Source organism: Passer domesticus, chromosome Z (genome assembly GCF_036417665.1).
Source record: "Passer domesticus isolate bPasDom1 chromosome Z, bPasDom1.hap1, whole genome shotgun sequence".
Classification (NCBI taxonomy): domain Eukaryota; kingdom Metazoa; phylum Chordata; class Aves; order Passeriformes; family Passeridae; genus Passer; species Passer domesticus.
The window spans coordinates 76,480,111-76,505,304 of NC_087512.1; the positions used below are offsets into that span (position 1 = coordinate 76,480,111).

The 25,194-nt window shown below is 52.8% G+C and overlaps 1 protein-coding gene and 2 long non-coding RNA genes across 3 annotated transcripts in view; all 3 read right to left on the reverse strand.

The window, feature by feature from the left end:
- The window catches only part of LOC135291266 (uncharacterized), a 425,721-nt gene that overhangs the window by 18,251 nt on the left and 382,276 nt on the right, over positions 1 to 25,194 (reverse strand). The window lies entirely within an intron of this gene.
- LOC135290687 (uncharacterized) lies at positions 1,678 to 2,093 on the reverse strand. The gene is made up of 3 exons (XR_010353455.1): positions 2,020 to 2,093; positions 1,851 to 1,931; positions 1,678 to 1,763 (listed from the first exon to the last, which is right to left on the reverse strand). It is a non-coding gene; the product is annotated as an uncharacterized LOC135290687 (long non-coding RNA).
- On the reverse strand, positions 24,167 to 24,603 carry LOC135290858 (uncharacterized). The gene is made up of 3 exons (XR_010353678.1): positions 24,530 to 24,603; positions 24,361 to 24,441; positions 24,167 to 24,273 (listed from the first exon to the last, which is right to left on the reverse strand). It is a non-coding gene; the product is annotated as an uncharacterized LOC135290858 (long non-coding RNA).

Consider the following 25,194-nt stretch of genomic DNA (forward strand, 5'->3'; position numbering starts at 1 on the left):
ACTTGTGAAAGGAATGGATAAGGATCAGAAAACACCCAGGATTTTGGGACAACCCAAGGCTGCTTCCTTCCTCATAGAGCCCCAACATCTGATCTGCCTGGACATCAGGAAATTGCAGGGGATCTGAGGGTGGGCATGTCCGGTGGTCCAGTTTGGGCTGTCTGTCAGCTGATGCCAAATGCCTTCCTGCAGAGGCTGGGCAGAAGCTGCAGCCAGGTCAGGCTGGGAAACAGCCCTGCAGGGCGTGAAAGCAGCAGCGGGGCAGCGAGGCTGCCATGGATCCCTTCCTGCTGTGCCGGGCACGGCGTGTCCAGATGTGCAGCCAAAGCCCCTGGCTGCTGAGTCCCAGGGGAAGAATGAGGGAAATGCACCCACCTTGTCTTCTCTGCAGACATTCCTTCAGCATTTGCCACATGATTTCTAATGGGTCCTGGAATTTCTTGCCGGCCATGTCTTTGGTTTCTCCTGTCGGAGGACCTTAAGAGAAAGTAGTTCCATTTCCCAGGAATGGATCCCACAAAAGCAGGGCTCAGGCTGACGGGTCAGCAGGGACACACTACTCACCCCTGCCATGGGAGCTGGGCTTTTGTGCAGCATCCAAGGTAGGAGTTGGTGAAGTCGTCCCTGCAGACACATCTGTAACACAACAGCCACAGAAGCTTCTGCCACCTGGTCCTGACCAGTCAGTCAAACATTACGCCTTGTTGGGATAGTGAGAACATACCTGCAGAATGCTCGGAGGGCTTCACAACTTCAGAGCGCCAGGCTAATGCAGAATCATTCCCAGCATCCCAGTCTGGAAGCAAACCAAGATGAGAACTGTTTCCATTGTGTGCTAGGGCTGGCTCTGGCCCTGGGCTGGCGGCAGGGCTCCCGCTCGGGGCTGCTCCTGTGCCTTGGGCCTCTGGGCACTCAGGGCCAGCTCCGCAGCAGCTGCAGCGCCAGGGACGTTGCTGCACCAGTCCCATTTCCCCGGGGCTCTGAACCAGCTCCAGGGGCCTGGAAGCCGAGGCACCTCCAGCTTTGGCTGCTGCCGGGCCGGGCAAGGGCAGGCCCTGGGGGAAGAGCTGCTGCCACACAGCCCCGGCCAGGGCTGAGCCCGGCACAGCAATTACCTGCTGTGCCTGTGCCCGTGTCTGGCATTGCCTTCCTTCCTGCAGCTGGGGCTCGCACCGAAGATGGAGTGCTTCTTTCAAGAAATGCCAACTTCCACTGAAGCATTATGTCCATCTCTTGACAAAGGAAGGGAGACAGCTGCATCAGATGGAGCTGTTCCCCACTTGGGCGGTGGCATCAGAGGTAATATTTGTGAAATTTATGGAGCAGGAAAATGGCCAGATTACAGTGGCATGATGTGAGCACTTCCACCTCCAAACAGACACCCTTTTCCTAATCTGCAGGGCTGGATATAGTGGGGGATCTCAGGGTGTGTTACAGTTTGGGCTGCCTGTCAGCTGATGCCAAATGCCTTCCGGCAGAGGCTGGGCAGAAGCTGCAGCCAGGCCAGGCTGGGAAACAGCCCTGCAGGATGTGAAAGCAGCAGCGGGGCAGCGAGGCTGCCATGGATCCCTTCCCACTGTGCCAGGCATGGCGTGTCCAGATGTGCAGCCAAAGCCCCTGGCTGCTGAGTCCCAGGGGAAGCATGAGAGAAATGCACCCACCTTCTCTTGTCTGCAGGGGTGCCTTCAGCTCTTGCCTAATCTGTTTGGATGGTTGCAGGGACATCTTATCTGTTGTATCTTGGACTTTCCCTGTTGGAGTACCTTAGAGAAAAATATTTCCAATTCCCAGGAATGGATCCTACAAAAGCAAGGCTCAGCCTTTGAGGTCAGCAGGGACACACTACTCACCACTGTGATGGGAGCTGGGCTTGCGTATAGCATCCAAGGTAGGAGCTGGAGAAGCTGGGGAAGTCCTCCCTGTAGATACATCTGTAACACAACAGCCACAGAAGCTTCTGTCACCTGGTTCCTGCCCGCTTGTCTACAATTCTTCCTTGGTGGCACACTGAGAACATACCTGCAGGAGGCTCCAAGGGCTTCAAAACTTTATTCATCCAAGCTGATGGAGAAGCCTTCCCAGCAACTTCATCTAGAATGGAGCACAGATGAGAACACTTTCCAGGGTGTGCTGGGATCCCGTTTTGCCACAGGAAACTGGGCACTGCAAGGGGGTCGGCTAAGGCCGTGGGAGCCAGATGTGAATAGACATGGCCAAAGGTGCACAGGGGCCTGGGGAGCTCTGGGCTGGCTCCTGGTCACTCTCCACACCCTTTCCCTGCCCTCAGCAACATCCCAGGGAGGAGTGGCTGGAGCAGCACAGGGCCCTGGGGCTCTCTCCCTCAGACACAGAGGAAATCCTCCCTAAAGCCCTGGGGCAAACTGCAGCAGGCAGTGCCACAGCTATGCCTCCCTACCTCCCTCTGTCCCTCCTGCCCTCCTTCTGTGGGGACACCCCCCAGATCCCAAGGGCAACAAGCCAGGCCCTCTCAGGACACACTGGAGCCTTGCTCTCCCCCTCTGTCCTTTCCCCACCGTGGGCACCCCGTGCAGTCGCTGCCAGGTTTCAGGACATGTCTCCCAAGGAGGGACCCCAGCAGGACTGCTCAGGACCCGAGTGCCCTGAGCCTGCTCGGGATAATTCCCCTGGGCTGTGCCGCTCTAGTCCAGGCTGTGCCTGCACTGCCAAGCAGCAGAGAGGGCAGCTCAAGCCTCAGCAGGGCTCAGGCCCAGAGGCACAGCAATTACCTCCTGTGTCTGTGCCTGGCATGGCCTCCCTTCCTGCAGCAGAGGCTGGCACAGAACCACTGCTTCCTCTGGGAAATGCTTCCTTCTGCACAGGCTCTCCTTTCATTTCTGGAAAATGGAAAAGAGACAGCTGGATCAGATGGAAACATTCCTGACTGGGAATGGGCAAGGGGACAATTTCAGGAGGCATCACTTGTGAAAGGAATGGATAAGGATCAGAAAACACCCAGGATTTTGGGACAACCCAAGGCTGCTTCCTTCCTCATAGAGCCCCAACATCTGATCTGCCTGGACACCAGGAAGTGCAGGGGGTCTGAGGGTGGGCATGTCCGGTGGTCCAGTTTGGGCTGTCTGTCAGCTGATGCCAAATGCCTTCCTGCAGAGGCTGGGCAGAAGCTGCAGCCAGGCCAGGGTGGGAAACAGCCCTGCAGGGCGTGAAAGCAGCAGCAGGGCAGCGAGGCTGCCATGGATCCCTTCCAGCTGTGCCAGGCACGGCGTGTCTAGATGTGCAGCCAAAGTCTTCCCCGGCTGCTGAGACCCTGGGGAAGAATGAGGGAAATGCACCCACCTTGTCTTCTCTGCAGACGTTCCTTCAGCATTTGCCACATGATTACTAATGGGTCCTGGAATTTCTTGCCTGCCATGTCTTTGGTTTCTCCTGTCGGAGGACCTTAAGAGAAAGTAGTTCCATTTCCCAGGAATGGATCCCACAAAAGCAGGGCTCAGCCTGTGGGGTCAGCAGGGACACACTACTCACCCCTGCCATGGGAGCTGGGTTGGGGCCAAGCATCCAGCCCTGGAGCTGGAGAAGTCCTCCCTGCAGACACACCTGTAACTCAATAGCCACAGAAGCTTCTGCCATCTCTGCTGATCTGCACGGGCACCACTGAGCCGCAGCAGCGGTGAGGGGATCGTGCAGGGCGAGGGCACACACATGCATGGTTCTGTGCTGGCACCTGCAGCGCTGCCTCCCTGGCCCAGCTTTGGGCTCTGAGCTGGCAGCTCTCCCAGGGGAAAGGCCTTGACCTACCCTCAGCATCTCCCAGAGCCTCAGTCCTGGATGTGGGCCCTTCACCGGCAGGTTCAGCTGCAAAGAAAGGCAGGACAGAAGAGCTCCTGTGGCACTGCAGGAGATCCTCGGGCTGCCCACAAGGCTCAGCCCCGAGGCACAGCCCTGGGCCCGGCCCCTTCCCTCTCTGCTCTTCTCTGTGACTGCACAGAGCACACGGAAGGACACACTGGCACAGCACACGGGAGGAGGACTGAAAGATCAATGCTCCTTCCTCCCACTGACAGTGATCCTGTGGGAGCCCGCAGGCCTCCAGAAGGGAGCAGGGCAAGGTTTCCAGATTCTTTTAATCTTAAGATTTTGTTAAGGGAAATGGTTTATAAGTGAGCTTCTGTTGCACTGACCCTTATTATTCACTAAGGAAAGGCAGAATGAAAACTTGCCTCCAGCATCCTCCAGGAACTTCAAACCATCATTCATCAGGACGTCCTGAAAACCCATGTCACGATTCCAGGCTAGAAGGGAGCAGAGACCAGAACCATTTCCATGGTGTGCTGGGATCCCCTTTGCCACAGGGAACTGGGCAATGCAGGGGTGTTGGGTAAGGCTGTGGGAGCCAGATGTGAATGGACATGGCCAAAGGTGCACAGGGGCCTGGGGAGCTCTGGGCTGGCTCCTGGTCACTCTCCAACTTCTTTGCAGGCCCTTTGCAACATCTCTGGAGGGGTGGCTGGAGTAGCCCAGGGCCCGTGGGGTCTCTCTCCCTCCCACAGAGGAAACCCTCCCAAAAGCCCTGGGCAAAACCATCCCCAGCGCTTCCCAGGGAGCCGGGAGCGCTGTCCCGCGAAAGGGCAGCCAGGCTGCCGGCTCACCTGCTCGCCGCGCTTGCAGCGGAGCAGCCTGGGCAGCCCTGGCAGGCAGGGCCACGGCCAGGAGCAGCAGGAGTAGGAGGTGCAGAGCAAGGGCCATGGTGCCTTGTCCTCCGCCAGTCCCGCAGCTCTTGCTGCCACCGCTGTCCTGACACCGCTGTCCCAACGTCAGCACCGCTGCTGCCACCGCTGCTGCTGCCGCAACAGTTGTGCTCAGGGACTGAGTGCTGGCTCCTTGTGCTGCTCTGCAACCACGGGGCTCTGGCACCTCTGGCACCTCTGTGACCTCAGGGCCTGCTGAGAGCTCAGCCTGCTGTGACCCCAGAGCCCTGCTGTGACCTCATGGCCTCAGCTCTACCCCCAGAGTGTGCGCCCGTCCGCATGAATGGACTGCCCTGATTGTAAATGTTTTGCTTCATCAAAGGGCCATTGCTTAGCAAAACCTTTCTTTTGCCTGCTGACATTGCTGGTCAGGCTGTGTCCCTCAAGATGCTCTTATTGTTGCAGTTCAAATTTATTTTATTGATTTCATTTTAAGTGTTGTTTAAGGGCTCTGTTATCCCCCATTTTTTTTCCTGACTTGGTTCACCTGTGGGTTTTACCCTCCCTCCAAACTGTCCCTCGTGCCCTTCCCCACCCCTTGTTCCAGCTCTTTCCCTGCCTGTCAAGGCAACCCAGCCCCTTGGTTCCCAAACCTTTGGGCCAATCCCTGACTGCAACTCCCCTTTGGAATTCCCCTACTCCTGGGAGCCCCATTGGCCCTTGTGACCCATCCTCTCCACCCTCCTACCCCAACTGGCCCCAGACACTTGATGTAATCCCCTCACTCCTCTCCTGAGCATTCCCTATTGGTTCATTGTTTGCATCCACCCCATGACTTGTATGTGTACAAAACCCCTTGGGCAGTACAGCTAGGGGCTTTTCATCCTGTTCTCTTCGCCTGGACTAAACTGTTCCTTGCGGAACCTGAAGACGGGACGCCTCCTCCTTTCTCCTGTGCCTCGTCCCTGTCGTGGCTTGTGTCTGGCACTGGAGAGCAAGTGGCACTAAAGGCTCTGCCTCTGGTAAATCCCCCTAGCGAGGCAGTTCCCGACTCCTGCCGTAGTGCCGGAGTTCTAAGAGCTAGCCCAGGTTCCAGCACTCACTTCACTAATGTACCAAATGCCCCTTCTTCAGTGCCTGCTCTGGTGCTCTGCCAGCTCACACAGCAGAGTGAGATTCACATACTGCAGCCCAGAGTTAGGTTGTTGCAACATTGAAATGGGTGTGGTTGGCAGGATGGCTGGGCATAAATCACTACAGAACTAAAGCAAAGGCGTGCACGGTCCCAGGCTGGACTTGAATAGACACAGGAATTGTGGAAAGATGAGGACAAGATAGCAGAGAACAATGGAAAAACCAGCTGAAAAGGAGGACATGCGAAAGGAGTTATTTGTGCACATTTGGGGGTATATTTTTCTTGGGTGCAAAGCAAAATGAAAAGCTCCTAAATGCCCAAAAGATGAGAACTGTGTGTGGTAAATAGATATGATTCATGCTGACAAATTTGAAAGAGTAATCAATATTAATAAAGTAATTAATATTTGGAAATAATAAAACAGTTAAAGGTGTAATGCCAAGCAAGAAAGGGAGAGGAGGGTTTATCCCTCTCCCTACAGGTCTCCTGCAGATGTTCAGAACAGGAGGAAGCAAGAGATAACTATGATTAAATTTAGTGGAAGAGAGGAGAATTTGGTTGGACACCAGGAAAATGTTGATTATATGAGATCCACTGCTTTAATGTTAGAACACAGTATTGGCTTATACTGTAGCAGCTTGGTGCGCATGTGTAATCCAAAAGGTGAACTACAGGACATGGAGGAAGAGGGGAGGCCTTCCTCAAAGAATATCCCCAAACAGTGGTACAACTTACTTAAAGAAGTGTGGAGCATGCGTGGTAAAGGTGATGATGAGGGCAGTGATACAAGTGTGATGAATTGAAAATGGGAGGAGATGGTAATGACATACAGCATAAAAAGGGGAATTTTGGCTTGACACGCTAGTCCGTGAGGTGACGGGGGTCCAAAAGCCCTGCACTCCGTACCCCACGCATACCCCGCATGGTTATTTTTGCTTATACGCTATTATCAGGACCAAATTATTCGTTACTTCCAGCAAATGATACTATCAATATTTTGAATGTATTCAATTGTATATATATTAAGCTACATAATTCAAATTGCTGTTTCGTTTCATTTTGTTTGGTTGTTTTTGTGGCTTCTTTTAAAATTGGATAATTGGGCAAATATAACATGTGGAATGTCCTCCACAGCAGAGTGTCAGACCTCTGGATCTTTTTAAACAGTTTTATCAAGGTGGAACTGTGGCAGCTTCAGCTGGTGCCTCTGGAGGACCTTGAACAAAGAACCCCTGAGCTTTTCTACCCTCCCAGGTGAAGTGTGATAGTCTGGGGTCTTGCTGCTGTGTCCGAGTGCCGGGCCACTGGCTGGCACCACAGGTCCCCAGACCCTCTGCTGAGGCATCCCTCTCCTACAGTCACGTTTACTCTGTCACATTTGGCTTTTCTCTCTGATCCACCGCCAGGACCAAAGATCACACGGTCGTGAGGATGTAAAAATGCCTGTTCCTTCTGTAACATTGCTGTTGCGTGACAGCCGTGCAGGCAGAGCAGGCAGCTGTAGGGACACTGACTCATTTCCCTGGTGCCAGCCGTGCTGCATCCATCGAGCTGCTGTGTCTTGTTGCTCGCTGGGACGTGGCCCGGCCCGGCACCACGGGAATTAGGAAGGGTCTTGAAGGAATCCCCACACGTTAAAGCAGACGATTTAGCCTGGGATTTTAAGTTGTTTCTCAGTTAACCTTTTAAAAGGCCAGAACAAGTCTCCTATGAATTCTGTCCCTGTCAAGTTCAGTTCCGCCCCGAAAGCCCCTCAGCATTCTCAGGGCAGTGGCAGGAGCCGGGTGCTGGCCCGGAGCCCCGCTGGCCGGGGAGAGCACGGCCCAGAGCGAGCCCCTGCTGCCCGGGATGGCCACAGGCCCGGGGGAGCCGGGCGGGCAACGCCAGGGCCCTGTCCAGGGCTCCTGGGGCTCCTCTGGCATCTGTTCCGTCCCCTCGGGCGCTGAGCGGTGCCCGTCCCATGGGGCTGTCTGTGCCTGGCCCCAAAAGAGGCAGGGCCGGGGCTGTGGCCCCTGGGCTGGTGGTGCCGACTGCCCGGCGCTCAGCACCGCCCGTGCCGTGCCGGTGCAGCGTGACCCGGCGGGGCAGCTCCGCCTCGGCGCCTCGCCACTGCCATCCCGGCACGGCGGCTGGCCCTGGGCCGCGGCAGCCCCGAGCCGCACGGGCCCGGGAGGGACTGCCGGAGGTCCCCGTCCCCTGCGTGCCTCAGCAGACACTCCAGCCCCACTGCGTGCAGCAGGAGGGACACAAAGCACCTGCACGCTTACGAGAGTCCACAGCCCATTCTACATGTGAAATGAGACCCCAGGACCCCGACATGTGCCTCAGGAGACATCCCAGCACCCTGCACACCTTGGGAGAGATCCCAAACCCTCTACATGCCTCACACAGGATTCCAAATCCCTTGCATGACTTGAAGTGGACCCCATTGCCCTCCCTGCCTCAGAGGAAACCTAAAATATCCCTGGGTGTGTCACAAGGGGCCCCACACCGTCGTGCACCTTACGGGGGACTCCAAAGCCCCCACGTGCCCTACAGGGAAGTCCAGGCCAGCTATGCCGAGTGTTTCGACCTGGAAATCAAGTCTGGTTGCACCTGGGTTGTTGTGTCTCTGGGGCTGATCACCAGCCCTGTCGGACCCTGAGGCTACACAGCCCTTCCCTTCCCTTCCCTTCCCTTCCCTTCCCTTCCCTTCCCTTCCCTTCCCTTCCCTTCCCTTCCCTTCCCTTCCCTTCCCTTCCCTTCCCTTCCCTTCCCTTCCCTTCCCTTCCCTTCCCTTCCCTTCCCTTCCCTTCCCTTCCCTTCCCTTCCCTTCCCACCGCTGGTCACAGTGAAGCCATATGCAGAATAAATAGACTCCACTGTCGCCCTGGTTTTTAATGTTCTGTCCTGGATTAGGGTCACTCTGGGAGAAAACCTCCAAAGGGGCCCCCCAGAAAGCAACCCCACATGGCCCCTTCCCCCCAGCAGTTCGGGTAGGATTCCTTGCAGAGAAGTGGAAAGAACCTGTTTATTTGACAGGCAAAACACCCCCAGCACACAAAATGAACAATACCAGATGACAATGCTTTCACCCATCTGAAAAGGATGACAAATTCAGAAAGTCTTTCCTGGCAGTGGTGGCTCTGCTGTCGCTCCCTCCGGCGCTGGGGATAGCTGCTGCAGGCCACAGGATGCAAACTCTCGGTGTTTCCCAGGTCCCAGTCTGGAGCAGGTGTGAGTGGTTTCAAAAAGGGAAAGGAAAAACAGTCCAGGGAAAAATCTGGACTGCTTAGCTAAACTGACTAACAAGCAGAAGCCAAAAAGCAAAAGCAAAGCAGGAGCACAAGCAGAAGCAAGAGCAAAGCAAGCAACAGCAAGCAAAGCAAAAAGCAAAAGCTGCATTATGAACTGAGCTGTCTGTCTGTCCTGCCAGCCGTGGGGGAGCAGGCTGATAACAAACCAAAACAAACCTTGCTCTTCAGGGCCAGTCGTGAAGGCACAGTACGTAATATCCAGCATTAACAGAACACACGATTGGGGATGCAAGCATCATAACCTCACCCTAGGACAAGTTTTTCTAAACCTTCTGATGTTTACATTCTTGTAACAAACTTTCTCACACACGTTATGCAAATAATGTATTGTTATGCATTCTTTTCTGCAGGAGGAGAAATTTGATGGACTGTTGGTTTGTCCAGTGTCATTGGAGAAGTGGCACTTTCACCCTCCAATCCACTGTCACTTTTGGAAATCTGTAAATGTTGGAGTCAGAAATTCAACTGCCCCCTTTTTTACCTTGGAGAGATGCGTGTCTGCGTTGTTACATTTCATGTCCTGTAGCGCCACTCCACAAACTGATGTAGTTATGAAGTGGGTACGCGTGTCAGGGCCTGGCACAGGTGAGATGGCTCTCATGAAAACTTGTGCCCCGAGCCCTGGTCCGAGCCACATCTTTGTTCACAAACCTGTTCCATATGCAATGCATTACACAATCTCTTCATGCACATTCAACCCCTGGCCCCGCCTGTCCTCCCCTCCCATGGCGATGAGATCCACGCCCTTCTGGGCACGCGTTGTTTCCTGTGGTGGTCACACTGGGGTCTTTGGTGGTCTCTGAGGCCGAAGGCTGTGGTCTTGGTCATGACTGAACTTTTGAACTTTTCTCCTTTGTGCGTGCACTGTGGTCCCCTGGTGCTTATTTGAGTACGTCTGTTGGTTTGGATCAGCTTGGAGACAGAGGAGCTCCTTAGTCTAGCCTTCCTGCATTCCCTGGTCTTCTCCTGGTGTTATGAGTAAAAAAGTTATCTGTAGCTATGATATTTTATTAAAAATCCTTTCCTAGGATTTTTCCCCTCCTGAGGAGCTGAGGGCCCCAGGAAAGAAATGTAAACAATAACTATCTGCTGCTGTGGAATGCAACAGGTGCATCTTCCATTGGTCCATGTGGATTGGTTTCACTTGATGACCAATCACAGCCAACTGTGTTGAGCCTGTGAGCAGTCACAAGATTTTTGTTATGCATTCCATTCTATTCTTCTTCTTTGTAGCCTTCTGGTCATTTTTTCCTCTCTGTTCTTTTAGTATAGTTTTAATGTAGTATTTTAATAGAATATATAATAAATCAGCCTTCTGAAATGGAGTCAAGCCTCGTGTCTCCACACCTGGGGTGTTCGCCCCAACAAATTATCCATTTTTTTTAAGGCTGCAAAGTTAAACCGGTTGGGCCAGTTGTTGAGAGTTGAAGGGTTGACTATTTGTTGTTGATAGCTTCATGTTGCAATCACCTCTTGTTAATAGTTTTTCTTCAATTACCTGTTAATGGTTAGAAATCAAGCACAGCTGTCCCCCTGCTGCTTCCCAGGAGCCTGCAGGTAGCAGGAGGAGGTGACATCAGAGCTAGTATGCAGATGAGAATGCATTTCACCAAATTTTGCAATTTTCCAGGAAAAAAAACCCTAAAACCAAGAAGCCAACATGGAATTATGAAACCTAAGTAAGGTCTAAAGGTGAGGAACTTAATCCAGTACCTGCTAAGATCCTTTTTACTCCTCACCCTAACCTGAAAGGATGTCAGCTAGGAAGAGGACCTGGAATGTTAGACCAAAAAAGCGGAATTCCCACTACTCCCTCGAGGATGGAAGCCCCAGCTCTGCCTGCATACCAGCGGGCACAGCTGCATCATCCTCCTCCTCCGTGCCACTCCTGGGAGCAGCGGGAGTGCGGGCGACCTGTCGTTTCTCCCCAACCTGAGCTGAATTTTTTAAATAAAGGCATTAAAAAGGAGAAAGATCTCCTGCCCTATTTATTATGCTAGGGTCTCGTCCAGGAGATCCACACCTGAAGAGGACACCAGGACTGGGACGGCCGCCCACCCTGGACCTGCAGGACAGCTGGCTCTCAGGATCAGAGAAGATCGGCTTGGGACAGTGACACGGAGCAGCGCCGGACTGGTGAGAGTATCCGGCGGCAGGAGGGGGAGGCGAGCGAGTGTGTGTGAGTGAGACGAGGGCCGGCAGCTCGGGCCCTCGAAGCGAGTGAGGACCCCTCAGTACCGCGGTTCCGCACCCCCGCCAGGGGGCCGGCCGGGAACAGGGGGAAGCGAGTGGAATTGGTGATTGAGGCGCCTCCAAAGGGGTAAAGAGGACCCCCCTCCGGGCGTGCGGAGGAAATAGTATGTGAGTGGCACGCATCCCAAAAGCCCTGATACAGGTCCTAATGAAAGAAGTTACGCAATTTAGAAAATCAGGCAGTTTTGTTATTAAGTCCTGACGACGGAAGTCAAAGCACAAGGTCTGGCAGAGGAAGCCTATCCCGAGTTTTTTAAAGCTCTGGTAATGTAAGTCCTGACAGGGGGAAGTCAGGCAAACTAAAAATCAGGCCATACTTTTGTTTTAAGTCCTGACAAGGGACGTCAGGCAAATTCAGAAGTCCTGAGTAGGATTTGGGCAAGTCCAAAAGTCCTGTAGGCAAACGAAGTCCTGACGAAAGGAGGTCAGGCAAACTCAGCCTCAGAGGCCAGGGTCTTGAGGTTTTTTTTGTTGAGTCTTGGCAAAGGAGGCCGAGGTCTCAACAAAGTCCTGACGAAAAGGGTCAGGCATATTGGAGTTTCGGCAGAGGAGGCTGGGACTTCACAAATAGGATTTACTTTTGAGCTGCCTGTCAGTAGCAGAAGCACCTTTGTAATTTTTGAGGCCCGAAAAAATGGAAGGGTGTAATAGTAAGGAAAGTGGCCAGAGACTGGGGAATATAACTCCCCATATTCCCCTAGGTGAACTGTTAGAGAGATGGGACTCTATAGAGGCCACAGAGGGCTTAGATAAATTTAAGATGATTCACTACTGTTCAGAAGCGTGGCCAGAATTGGATGTGCAAGGTGGATGGCTCTGGTGTGGGACAAAAGACAAGTGGATGTGTCAACAGCTGAGTCAGTGTGTGACAGCTCGAGAGGATACTGATCCCCAGCAATTATTATATGTAGCTTGTTGGTTAAAGAGTGCTTTCGAGGATGAAGGAGTGCGAATTTGTAAGGTGCAGAGGACAAAAGAGGGGAATGAAGGAGGGGATGCTGGAATTAAAGAGATTAGTAAAAGGTGGCACCCCCTGGACTACTTGCCTCCTGATGCCCCTCCACCTTAGAACCCTCTCCTTCGGGCACCTCAAATAGCAGATCCGTCTCTTCCCCCGGCGGCCATGGGGGCCATTCCCTCACCACCCCCTTCGACTCCTTTAGCTGCTTCTGCACCCCCACTAGTGCCTCCTTCAGCTGCTGCACGCTCCACCCCTTCTCCAGCTCCACTTAACATGCACTCAAGCTCTTCTCCCCCTCCTACTGCTGTCCCTCCACCTCCTCCTAACTGGGAGACAAATGCCTCCTTACCTGGTAACCTCTTATCACCAGATACAGCTGTTGGCCTACAGCAGGTCCAGGTTAATGCTAATAGCCCTCAAATGAGTAATTTTGTGTCTGAAGATGGGCCACACTGCGGTACCCGATCCATGACCTCCAAGGTAGAGAGACTTTTTCCCCTTAGAGAAGTTCCTATGGGAGGAGTAGCAGGAGGTGTTGGTTTTGTGAATGCTCCTCTAACTGCTTCTGAGGTGAGAGGATTCAAGAGGGAGTTAGGGAATTGAGTTGAAGACCCTGTGGGTATTGCAAACCAAGTGGATCAATTCTTAGGTCTAAATATCTGCACTTGGGGGAAATGAATTCCATTCTAAATATATTATTTTCCCCAGAAGAGTTCCGAATTATTAGAGGTGCTAGCATAAGAATTTGGGACAAAGATAATCATCCAGGGCCCCAAGTGCCATCAGGTGCAGAAAAATTGCCACTAGTGGATCCCAATTGGAACCCTAATCAGGAGGAAGGAAGCAAGGAAGGCCATGATAGAGTACAGGTCTTTGATAATCAGGGGGAATCAGAGAATCAGTTCCCAATGCAACTAATACAAAATTAGCATTCAAGAGTGCACAAGAGAAGGATGAAACTCCTGCTACTTGGCTTAATTGCCTAAAGCAGAACTTCCAGTTGTACTCCAGAACAGACCCGGACACCAAGGAGGGTCAGGCGCTACTAAAGGTCCAATTTCTTACTACATCTTGGCCTGATAAACAGAGAAAACTGGAAAAGATTGAAGATTGGCCAGAGAAGGACATTAATGAGTTATTGAAAGAAGCATTGAAGGTATATTTAAGGAGGCAAGAAGAAAAAGCAAAGGCCAAGGCTAGTATCATGGTCGCTATAGCTAGAGGAAATGTGGGGGGCAAGCAACTCTATCCTACAATCCAAGGTAACAAAAGAGTGGGAGAGTCCACCACCAGGAGCAGGCAAGGATACGCCAGTACTGTCAGGGACAGGAGGAATGGAGAGGCCTCAAGCCCCTTTGAGCGAAAGGCGCTGCTGGTACTGTGGAGCAACTGGACCCCCAAAACTGTTCAGCCTAAAGTTGTGAAACTGTGGCTAGCTGATCAGGAGAGCAAAGGAAGCAGCTTTAGAACCAGGGGATCCGGTAGAAGTTTTTAAAGCAGAAACCATGCCTGAGGAGGGAGGAAGATAAGAACCTATATTTAGTAAAAAAAAAAGTAAAGGCTATAAAAGATTTAAAGTTGCACCAAGGGCAGCGAGGGGAGTGGTTAAGATCAGATGGACGGGTGTTTCTAAACAAAGCACTTGCTGGGACAGTGCTAACAGGACCACATAATTTAACTCACTGAGGAGTCCAAGGACTATGTGATCATTTCCTAAGAAATAACTTGTGCATAAGTGTATATGACCTAGCAAAAGCAATTAGAAAAGGCTGTTTAATTTGCCAAAAAGTGAACCAGAAGGTTATGAAAAAGGTAGCAGCTGGAGGGAGGGAATTGACTCTCAGGCCTTTCCAGAGCATAGAGATGGATTTCACTAAGATGCCCCCAGAGTAAGGATAGAAGCATCTACTGGTTATAGTAGATCATCTCACCCATTGGGTAGAAGCCTTCCCGACAAAAAAGGAAACAGCCCAGGTTGTGGCAAGGGTAATCTTGGAGAACATCATCCCCAGATATGGAATGGTGAATACCATAGACTCAGACCGAGGTCCACATTTTGTGGCCCAAACATTGCAAAATATAATTGAAGTTTTAGGAATAAAATGGAGATTACATACTCCGTGGCACCCCCAGAGTTCTGGGAGGATGGAACGGATGAACAAAACTCTCAAAAATTAGTATTAACTAAACTGATCGAAGAAACAAAAATGAATTGGCTAAAGTGTTTGCCCCTAATGCTTTTGCGCATCAGAACAAGACCCCGGTCTGATATAGGGATTTCACCCTATGAAATGATGCTTGGACTGCCATTCTTGTTAACACCCTGTAGCACAGGAGACTATTTGGAAGAAGAAGCAGCTACCAGAAAATATTTAGAAGTCATTGGAAGAACCCTGGAAGGATTCTTCGAAAAAAGAGGATACCTAGATACTAGAAAAAGAGGATACCTCCCCCAAACCTCCCCTCTTGACAGAAAAGCACGTAACATTAACCCAGGAGATTGGGTTTTGAAATAATCCTGCAATAGTAGACCATTAATGCCTAAATTTGAAGGCCCCTTTCAGGTACTCCTCATCGCTAATTCAGCTGTGCGGACCAGAGAAAAGGGTTGGACCCACATCACGAGAATTAAAGGACCAGTCCCACCCGCCAGCATTGGACAAGATTGGTCAGTGTTTCCCTCTCGTATTGGATCAGATTCCACACCACCCTCACCCCCTAACTCAGGACAGGATTCAGCCACATCAGGAGTTAATTCAGCTGAGTATACCATTGTAAAAGGACCAAAAGACTTAAAGTTGACACTCAAAAGGAAGAGCCAAAAAGACTGATGAACTGCATAAGAAAAGAGTTTAGAATCATAACATATCCTAAAGTGTTTTAAGAGATTTGTAAAAGTTAAAAATTGTTAATAGGTAATTCTGGTGAAGTCCTCCCAACTCAGTACCAAAGACTGAGGGTTAATCTTCTGCAGAGTACTCCCCTAAGAGAGACCAAATCAGTAAGGACAGATCAAGAGAGGTTTAACCAGGGAAGCAAATAGAAGAGACTCTAAAGAGCTTGGGAACTTCTCCTTAGTAAAATCCCCAAGAAGCAAGGCCGGGTGGGCAGGCTGTGCAAGATGACCCATACCGGACTCTTGGGAAGGGTAGTAATAATGGCTTTCATTGCTAGTGGTGCTCTGGGGAGCCCAAGAGAGCCGTGCAGTGAGTACTACCAACCCCTCTGTGAGGAAGAAGAAGTAAGTTCTTTGTTGAGAGTCCACACCAATTTAAGCCGTAATTGTGTTAACCTCTCCCAGTTGATCTTTTATCAAGAGAATGAGAAAATCTATTGGATGGCCCGGAACACCGCCACCTCTAGGCAGCAACTCCTGGCAGAGCACCCTGTAGAAGAGGCCTGGTGGTACTTTGAACATGATGCTACTGAAGCAAGCCTGGTAAATCTGGTCAGAGGAAAAGAAATAGTAAAAGCAAGAAGAGAACAAGACCATTTAGCAACACCCCCAAGTAAAAATCTAATAAGAGAAGAATGTATGTTAAGGAAAGGAAGGGGTACAGTACGCCAGTAGGAAGAATGGCTTGTAAAAGGTATTTAGCAGTAAAAGACTCTGCTACGCGGTGGATCCCAAGAGATCCAAATAGAATTTGGCCTGTTAAGAAAAAAGAGAACAAGTGCATTTACAATAAAACATATAGACTTTATGAGTATGATAAAAAAGAGATAAACCTCTTTTGGAGAATGAAAGAAATTTCTAAATATTGGGAGGGCCCAACAGAAACTAATCATACATTTCGGGAGACCCCTAAACACCTGTTTTGGATCTATGCTACTACAGCATCCACTAAATTGCCAAGAGACTGGTCTGGCAGTTGCATCATTAGGATTATAAAACAAGCTTTCTTTATATTACCCAAAGAATCTGGATCAAGTTGAACAGTTCCTATATACAGCGATTTAAGAAAAACCAAATGGAAGAAGCAATATATAGTAAACAAAATTATGAAGCTACAAGCAGTATTAGAGATAATATCTAATCAGACCGCATTAGCTCTTAATCATATTAATGACCAACTCACCTAAACCAAAACAGTAATTTATCAAATCAAATTAGTTGTAGCAGTCGTTTGAAGCATCTTAAACGAAATAAGAAAACTAGCATATGTAAGAAATCAAGAAAGGACTCCTGCACTGGATTCCACTTGTGGGATAACCCATGGACTTTCAAAAGAGGTTGGAAAACTAAAGCCTTCTTCACAGTGTGTACACATGTTAGTTTGCTCTTCTTATTTCCCTGCTTATTTAAAATAGTGACATCTGCCGTACAGAATAACCTACGGATCTCTAAAGAAATTAACCTGAAAAAAAAAACAAAAAAAGGAATGAAATTGAGTAACTATGATCACCAAAGTGCTCAGGAATTTTATAATCAATATAAAAATTATAAGAAATTCTATGCTAATGAGCCAAAAATTGCAAGTTGATGCAAGCTTAAGCTTCAGCCTGATCAAAGAAAAAAAGGGGGGACTGTTATGTGTAAAAAAGGTGTCCTTTTTTTTTAAGGCTGCAAAGTTAAACAGGTAGGGCCAGTTGTTGTGAGTTGAAGTTTTGACTGTTTCTTGTTGGTAGCTTCACATTGCAATCACCTCTTGTTAATAGTTTTTCTTCAATTACCTGTTAATGGTTAGAAATCAAGCGCAGCTGTCCCCCTGCTGATTCACCTGAGCCTGCAGGTAGCAGGGTGGGGGGGATGACACCAGAGCTAGTATGCAGATGAGAATGCATTTCACCAAATTTTGCAATTTTCCAGGAAAAAAACCCTAAAAACAATGAGCCAACATGGAACTAAGAAACCTAAGTAATGTCCAAAGGTGAGGAACTTAATCCAGTATCTGCTAAGATCCTTTTTACTTTTCACCCTAACCTGAAAGGATGTCAGCTAGGAAGAGGACCTGGAATGTTAGACCAAAAAAGTGGAATTCCCACTACTCCCTCGAGGACGGAAGCCCCAGCTCTGCCTGCATACCAGCGGGCACAGCTGCATCATCCTCCTCCTCCGTGCCATTCCTGGGAGCAGTGGGGTGCGGGTGACCTGTCGTTTCTCCCCAACCTGAGCTGAATTTTTTTAATAAAGGCATTAAAAAGGAGAAAGATCTCCTGCCCTATTTATTACGCTGGTATTGTCCTTCATAGCAAGAAGCTTCAGAAATTTGCATTTTCCTATGCCCTTTGTACCATGGCAGAGGTTTCTTAAGTAAAAGGTTAAAATTCAACACATAATTCTACAATTTAAAATTTAAATGCTTAGTCCATATTGCTAACTTAATTGAACCCCCCAAAACCTCCATTTCAACAGCAGCCCCTGCCTGGCTTCTGCCTGCCCACACCGTGGGCATCCACGGCTCCTCCTGGGCATGGAGCTCAGTCAGTGCTGGTGCTGGGTGGGCTTTGCTGCTGCTGCCACCTGGACACTGGGGTGACCGCTTGTCCTGGGTTGCAGTGTAAAGATGCATTCTAATGCCATCCTGAAGAGCTGCTGAAACCAGGAGGGGCATTGTTTCTTCCTTATCTCCTGTTAATGGGGCCATCAATGTCTTGCCACATGACTCAGAGATAACTCCCTCCCAGAGCCATTTCTGTTTCATGGCTAATCAAGGACCCACAGCTTGAGGCAGAATGATATCAGCCCACTGTGAGATGCTCTGCCCATGGGGGAGGAGCTAAGCATCCCCAGCTGGATATAATCTGGGTTTTGGGACACAACAAGCAGTCTCTCCACTGGATTCCCAGAGGAACCGCCGCCCTTACCCACTGCTTTTCCAGAGGATGAGAGCTACCAGATTGTTTCGACAGGATCACCACTTCCACAAGTCCATTTCATCTGGACTGCTACCACCACCCTAACTAGCAGGGTGTCAGGCTGTATTCTGACCCTGTCAGTGGTTTTTCTTTTGTATTATTGCATGTATTTTAGTTTTTTTTCCCGTTTCCTAATAAATTGTATTTCTGACTTGGAGCCTCTCACTGGTTTTGCTTTCAAACTAGGACACAAATCCATCTCTTTATTTCAACACAGGAATGGGCCATTGCCTACCCTGCAAGCGGGAGTTGGAGGGGGGGGGAGGGTGGGGTGGGGTGGGGTAGGGGTGGGGTGGGGTGGGGTGTCACCTTCAGTATTGCCTAGAGGGCAAGGCCAGGGGGCTCAGGGGCAGGGGAAGGGATGTGTTGGTCTGAGGAGGTGCTGGAAGGTGCTGGGCTGGTCCTGGGGTCCCTAGCGGAACTCGGGTTGGCTGGGATGGGACAGACTGAGATAAAAAAAGGAATGAAGGCAGCTTGGGGAGGCCAATGGGGAGAGCAGGTGGCAGTGGGATCTACGGGGCAATAAGAGGCTTCCTTGTCGACGGTTGTTCTGGGGTCCTCTTCACAGAACACTTGAGAGGGCTGTCCAGGCCGTTCCTGCTGCTGGAGGGGCTGCTCACGCTGTCGGTGTGAGGTGCAGCCACTGTCTTCCAACTCCTGTCCCAAGGCGCTCCTGTGCAGAGAGGAGGTGGCTGAGGCCCCAGCTGCCAGTGGCACACAGGGACCCTCGTGCACAGCAGGGCCCAGAGCTGGCAAGGCTCCCCAGCACGGCTGGAGCTGCTGGCACAGCTGGGCCCAGCTGGACAGCTGCCCCTCAAGGCCCCGGCCAGCAGGGCACGGCTCTGGGCAGGGTCCCTGGCCAGGAGCGGGCCCCAGAGCGCCTCTGCCTTTCAAGGGCAATCTCGGCCCTGCTCTTTCTCCTCCCCACCTCCCTCTGCCTCTGCCCCGTGCCCCTGGGGCTGCTCTTGGCCAGGCAGCCTCAGTGGGAGCCAGCTCTGGCTGCAGACCCAGCGGGGCCCCCAGGACAAGGCCCAGCAATTGAGAGGCCAATGGAAGCACTGGGCAGCAGCAGAACCCTCAGCAGAGTTATTTGGACAATCATGGACTGGCCACAACCCCACTGCAGTCTCAATGGGAATGTTCCCTGACCACGTTAGACTTTCAAAAGAAGCTGTTTGAGGGGGAGAGCAACAAAACACTCACTGTTTTCTCTTCCAGGAATACCCGATTCCAAAGCAGCCCAACATGAAGACAAGCTCCAAAGAAAGCACGCCTCCCAGTAACCCTAGCCAGCAGACTGTTCCCTGACAGAAACCCCTTCCGAGGCCATCCTGGGCATCGGTAACAGGTCTTGTGGTGCCGGCTGCATCTGTGGGAGCGATGGGGAGCGTGAGCCCGTGCTGTGCTGCACTGCTGAGCTGGCAGCACGGTGGATACGGGCAGGACGTTCTCTGTTTCCCCCAGAGCTGGGGCCTGCAGGCACCTTGCCGGCCCTTGGCACAGGCTGTGCCAGCCAAGAAAGCCCAGCAGGCCGGGAGGAGAGCCCGGGGGCAGCGCAGCTGCTTGGGCAGTGGCTGCTGCCAGGGACACGGGCCAAAGCCATCCCTGAGCAGCCACTGCCAGCCCTGGCCCTCCCTGCCCCGTGACAGCACCCCCAGCCCCAGGGGACAGGCTCAGGCCCTGTCAGGACCCAGCGCAGCCCCTGCCCAGTCGGGAGCCAGGGCTGGCTCTGGCCCTGGGCTGGCGGCAGGGCTCCCGCTCGGGGCTGCTCCTGTGCCTTGGGCCTCTGGGCACTCAGGGCCAGCTCCGCAGCAGCTGCAGCGCCAGGGACGTTGCTGCACCAGTCCCGTTTCCCCGGGGCTCTGAACCAGCTCCAGAGGCCTGGAAGCCCAGGCGCCTCCAGCTTTGGCTTCTGCTGGGCCGGGCAAGGGCAGGCCCTGGGGGAAGAGCTGCTGCCACACAGCCCCGGCCAGGGCTGAGCCCGGCACAGCAATTACCTGCTGTGCCTGTGTCCGTGTCTGGCATCGCCTTCCTTCCCGCAGCAGGACCTGCCAATGAGCCACTGCTTCTCCCTGAGTGTTCCTCCTCCTGAACAGCCTTTTGGTCCATCACTTGAAAAAGGAAAAAAGGGACAACTGGATCAAATGGAAATATTCCCCACTGGGGAGGTGGCACCTTCAGGAGGCAATGCTTGTCTAAGTCACAGGTAAAGATCAGGAAAAAGCCCAGGTAATTGGGGCTGGGCCAGTGCACTCCCTTGTGCAAACAGCTGCACCGCCTGATCTTCTCAGAGACTGGGAAATGGCAGGGGATCTCAGGCCCACAGTACCGTTGGGGCACCCTGTCAGCTACTGCCAAATTCCATCCTGCAGAGGCTGGGGAGGAATTGCAGCCAGGCCAGGCTGGGAAACAGCCCTGCAGGATGTGAAAGCAGCAGCGGGGCAGCGAGGCTGCCATGGATCCCTTCACGCTGTGCCGGGCACAGCGTGTCCAGATGTGCAGCCAAAGCCCCCGGCTGCTGAGTCCCAGGGGAAGCATGAAGGAAAGGCACCCACCTTGTCCTCCGGGTGCTTCCTTCTGTGTTTGTCTCAGGAATTTATCTGAGTCATGAGACTTTTTGGCTGCAGTATCTTGGGTCTTTCCTTTTGGAGGACCTTAAGAGAAAGTAGTTCCATTTCCCAGGAATGCATCCCACAAAAGCGGGGCTCAGCCTGTGGGGTCAGCAGGGACACACTACTCACCCCTGCCATGGGAGCTGGGTTGGGGCCAAGCATCCAGCCCTGGAGCTGGAGAAGTTTTCCCTGCAGACACACCTGTAACTCAACAGCCACAGAAGCTTCTGCCATCTCTGCTGATCTGCACGGGCACCACTGAGCCGCAGCAGCGATGAGGGGATCGTGCAGGGCGCGGGCACACACATGCATGGTTCTGTGCTGGCACCTGCAGCGCTGCCTCCCTGGCCCAGCTTTGGGCTCTGAGCTGGCAGCTCTCCCAGGGGAAAGGCCTTGACCTACCCTCAGCATCTCCCAGAGCCTCAGTCCTGGATGTGGGGCCTTCACCCACAGGTACAGCTGCAAAGAAGGCAGGACAGAAGAGCTCCTGTGGCACTGCAGGAGATCCTCAGGCTGCCCACAAGGCTCAGCCCCGGGGCACAGCCCCGGGCCCGGCCCCTTCCCTCTCTGCTCTTCTCTGTGACTGCACAGAGCACACGGAAGGACACACTGGCACAGCACACGGGAGGAGGACTGAAAGATCAATGCTCCTTCCTCCCACTGACAGTGATCCTGTGGGATCCCTCAGGGATCCAGAAGGGAGCAGGGAAAGATTCTCAGAATCCTTCAGCCCTTACATAATGTTAAGGGAAATGCTTTATAAATGAGCTTTTGTTGCATTGATCCTGATTATTCACTAAGGAAAGGCAGAATGAAAACTTGCCTCCAGCATCCTCCAGGAACTTCAAACCATCCTTCATCAGGACTTCCTGAAAACCCATGTCACGATTCCAGTCTAAAAAGGAGCAGAGATCAGAACCATATCTGTGGCATTCTGGGATCCCCTAATGCTACAGGGAAAAAGGCATTGCAAGGGGGTCGGGTAAGGCTATGGGACCCAGATGGGAATGGACATGGCCAAAGGTGCACAGGGGCCTGGGGAGCTCTGGGCTGGCTCCTGATCACTCTCCACACTCTTTCCCTGCCCTCAGCAACATCCCTGGGAGGGGTGGCTGGAGTAGCCCAGGGCCCTGGGGCTCTCTCCCTCAAACTCACAGAAAATCCTCCCTAAAGCCCTGGGGCAAACTGCAGCAGGCAGTGCCACAGCTATCCCTCCCTCCTACACTCCCTCCTGCCCTCCTTCTGCTGGGACAGCTCCCAGATCCCAAGGGCAAACAGCCAGGTTCTCTCAGGACACACTGGAGCCTTGCTCTCCCCCTCTGTCCTTTCCCCACCATGGGCACCCCATGCAGTCACTGCCAGGTTTCAGGACATGTCTCCCAAGGAGGGACCCCAGCAGGACTGCTCAGGACCCGAGTGCCCTGAGCCTGCTCGGGATAATTCCCCTGGGCTGTGCCGCTCTAGTCCAGGCTGTGTCCGCACTGCCAAGCAGCAGAGAGGGCAGCTCAAGCCTCAGCAGGGCTCAGGCCCAGAGGCACAGCAATTACCTCCTGTGTCTGTGCCTGGCATGGCCTCCCTTCCTGCAGCAGAGGCTGGCACGGAACCACTGCTTCCTCCGGGAAATGCTTCCTTCTGCACAGGCTCTCCTTTGATTTCTGGAGAATGGAAAAGAGACAGCTGGATCAGATGGAAACATTCCTCACTGGGAATGGGGAAGGTGAGGCATCACTTGTGAAAAGAATGGATAAGGATCAGAAAACACCCAGGATTTTGGGACAACCCAAGGCTGCTTCCTTCCTCAAACAGCCCCAACATCTGATCTGCCTGGACATCAGGAAATTGCAGGGGATCTGAGGGTGGGCATGGCCTGTGGTGCAATTGGGGCTGCCTGTCAGCTGATGCCAAATGCCTTCCTGCAGAGGCTGGGCAGAAGCTGCAGCCAGGCCAGGCTGGGAAACAGCCCTGCAGGGCGTGAAAGCAGCAGCGGGGCAGCGAGGCTGCCATGGATCCCTTCCCGCTGTGCCGGGCACGGCGTGTCCAGATGTGCAGCCAAAGCCCCCGGCTGCTGAGTCCCAGGGGCAGCATGAGGGAAATGCACCCACCTTGTCTTCTCTGCAGACATTCCTTCAGCATTTGCCACATGATTTCTAATGGGTCCTGGAATTTCTTGCCGGCCAAGTCTTTGGTTTCTCCTGTCGTAGGACCTTAAGAGAAAGTAGTTCCATTTCCCAGGAATGGACCCCACAAAAGCAGGGCTCAGCCTGAGGGTTCAGCAGGGACACACTACTCACCCCTGCCATAGGAGCTGGGCTTTTGTGCAGCATCCAGGGTAGGAGTTGGTGAAGTCGTCCCTGCAGACACATCTGTAACACAACAGCCACAGAAGCTTCTGTCACCTGGTCCTGACCAGACAGTCAAACATTTCGCCTTGGTGGGACAGTGAGAACATACCTGCAGAATGCTCGGAGGGCTTCACAACTTCAGAGCGCCAGGCTAATGCAGAATCATTCCCAGCATCCCAGTCTGGAAGCAAACCAAGATGAGAACTGTTTCCATTGTGTGCCAGGGCTGGCTCTGGCCCTGGGCTGGCGGCAGGGCTCCCGCTCGGGGCTGCTCCTGTGCCTTGGGCCTCTGGGCACTCAGGGCCAGCTCCGCAGCAGCTGCAGCGCCAGGGACGTTGCTGCACCAGTCCCGTTTCCCCGGGGCTCTGAACCAGCTCCAGAGGCCTGGAAGCCGAGGCACCTCCAGCTTTGGCTGCTGCCGGGCCAGGCAAGGGCAGGCCCTGGGGGAAGAGCTGCTGCCACACAGCCCCGGCCAGGGCTGAGCCCGGCACAGCAATTACCTGCTGTGCCTGTGCCCGTGTCTGGCATTGCCTTCCTTCCTGCAGCTGGGGCTCGCACCGAAGATGGAGTGCTTCCTTCAAGAAATGCCAACTTCCACTGAAGCATTATGTCCATCTCTTGACAAAGGAAGGGAGACAGCTGCATCAGATGGAGCTGTTCCCCACTTGGGCGGTGGCATCAGAGGTAATATTTGTGAAATTTATGGAGCAGGAAAATGGCCAGATTACAGTGGCATGATGTGAGCACTTCCACCTCCAAACAGACACCCTTTTCCTAATCTGCAGGGCTGGATATAGTGGGGGATCTCAGGGTGTGTTACAGTTTGGGCTGCCTGTCAGCTGATGCCAAATGCCTTCCGGCAGAGGCTGGGCAGAAGCTGCAGCCAGGCCAGGCTGGGAAACAGCCCTGCAGGATGTGAAAGCAGCAGCGGGGCAGCGAGGCTGCCATGGATCCCTTCCCACTGTGCCAGGCATGGCGTGTCCAGATGTGCAGCCAAAGCCCCTGGCTGCTGAGTCCCAGGGGAAGCATGAGAGAAATGCACCCACCTTCTCTTGTCTGCAGGGGTTCCTTCAGCTCTTGCCTAATCTGTTTGGATGGTTGCAGGGACATCTTATCTGTTGTATCTTGGACTTTCCCTGTTGGAGTACCTTAGAGAAAAATATTTCCAATTCCCAGGAATGGATCCTACAAAAGCAAGGCTCAGCCTCTGAGGTCAGCAGGGACACACTACTCACCACTGTGATGGGAGCTGGGCTTGCGTATAGCATCCAAGGTAGGAGCTGGAGAAGCTGGAGAAGTCCTCCCTGTAGATACATCTGTAACACAACAGCCACAGAAGCTTCTGTCACCTGGTTCCTGCCCGCTTGTCTACAATTCTTCCTTGGTGGCACACTGAGAACATACCTGCAGGAGGCTCCAAGGGCTTCAAAACTTTATTCATCCAAGCTGATGGAGAAGCCTTCCCAGCAACTTCATCTAGAATGGAGCACAGATGAGAACACTTTCCAGGGTGTGCTGGGATCCCGTTTTGCCACAGGAAACTGGGCACTGCAAGGGGGTCGGCTAAGGCCGTGGGAGCCAGATGTGAATAGACATGGCCAAAGGTGCACAGGGGCCTGGGGAGCTCTGGGCTGGCTCCTGGTCACTCTCCACACCCTTTCCCTGCCCTCAGCAACATCCCAGGGAGGAGTGGCTGGAGCAGCACAGGGCCCTGGGGCTCTCTCCCTCAGACACAGAGGAAATCCTCCCTAAAGCCCTGGGGCAAACTGCAGCAGGCAGTGCCACAGCTATGCCTCCCTACCTCCCTCTGTCCCTCCTGCCCTCCTTCTGTGGGGACACCCCCCAGATCCCAAGGGCAAACAGCCAGGCCCTCTCAGGACACACTGGAACCTTGCTCTCCCCCTCTGTCCTTTCCCCACCGTGGGCACCCCGTGCAGTCGCTGCCAGGTTTCAGGACATGTCTCCCAAGGAGGGACCCCAGCAGGACTGCTCAGGACCCGAGTGCCCTGAGCCTGCTCGGGATAATTCCCCTGGGCTGTGCCGCTCTAGTCCAGGCTGTGCCCGCACTG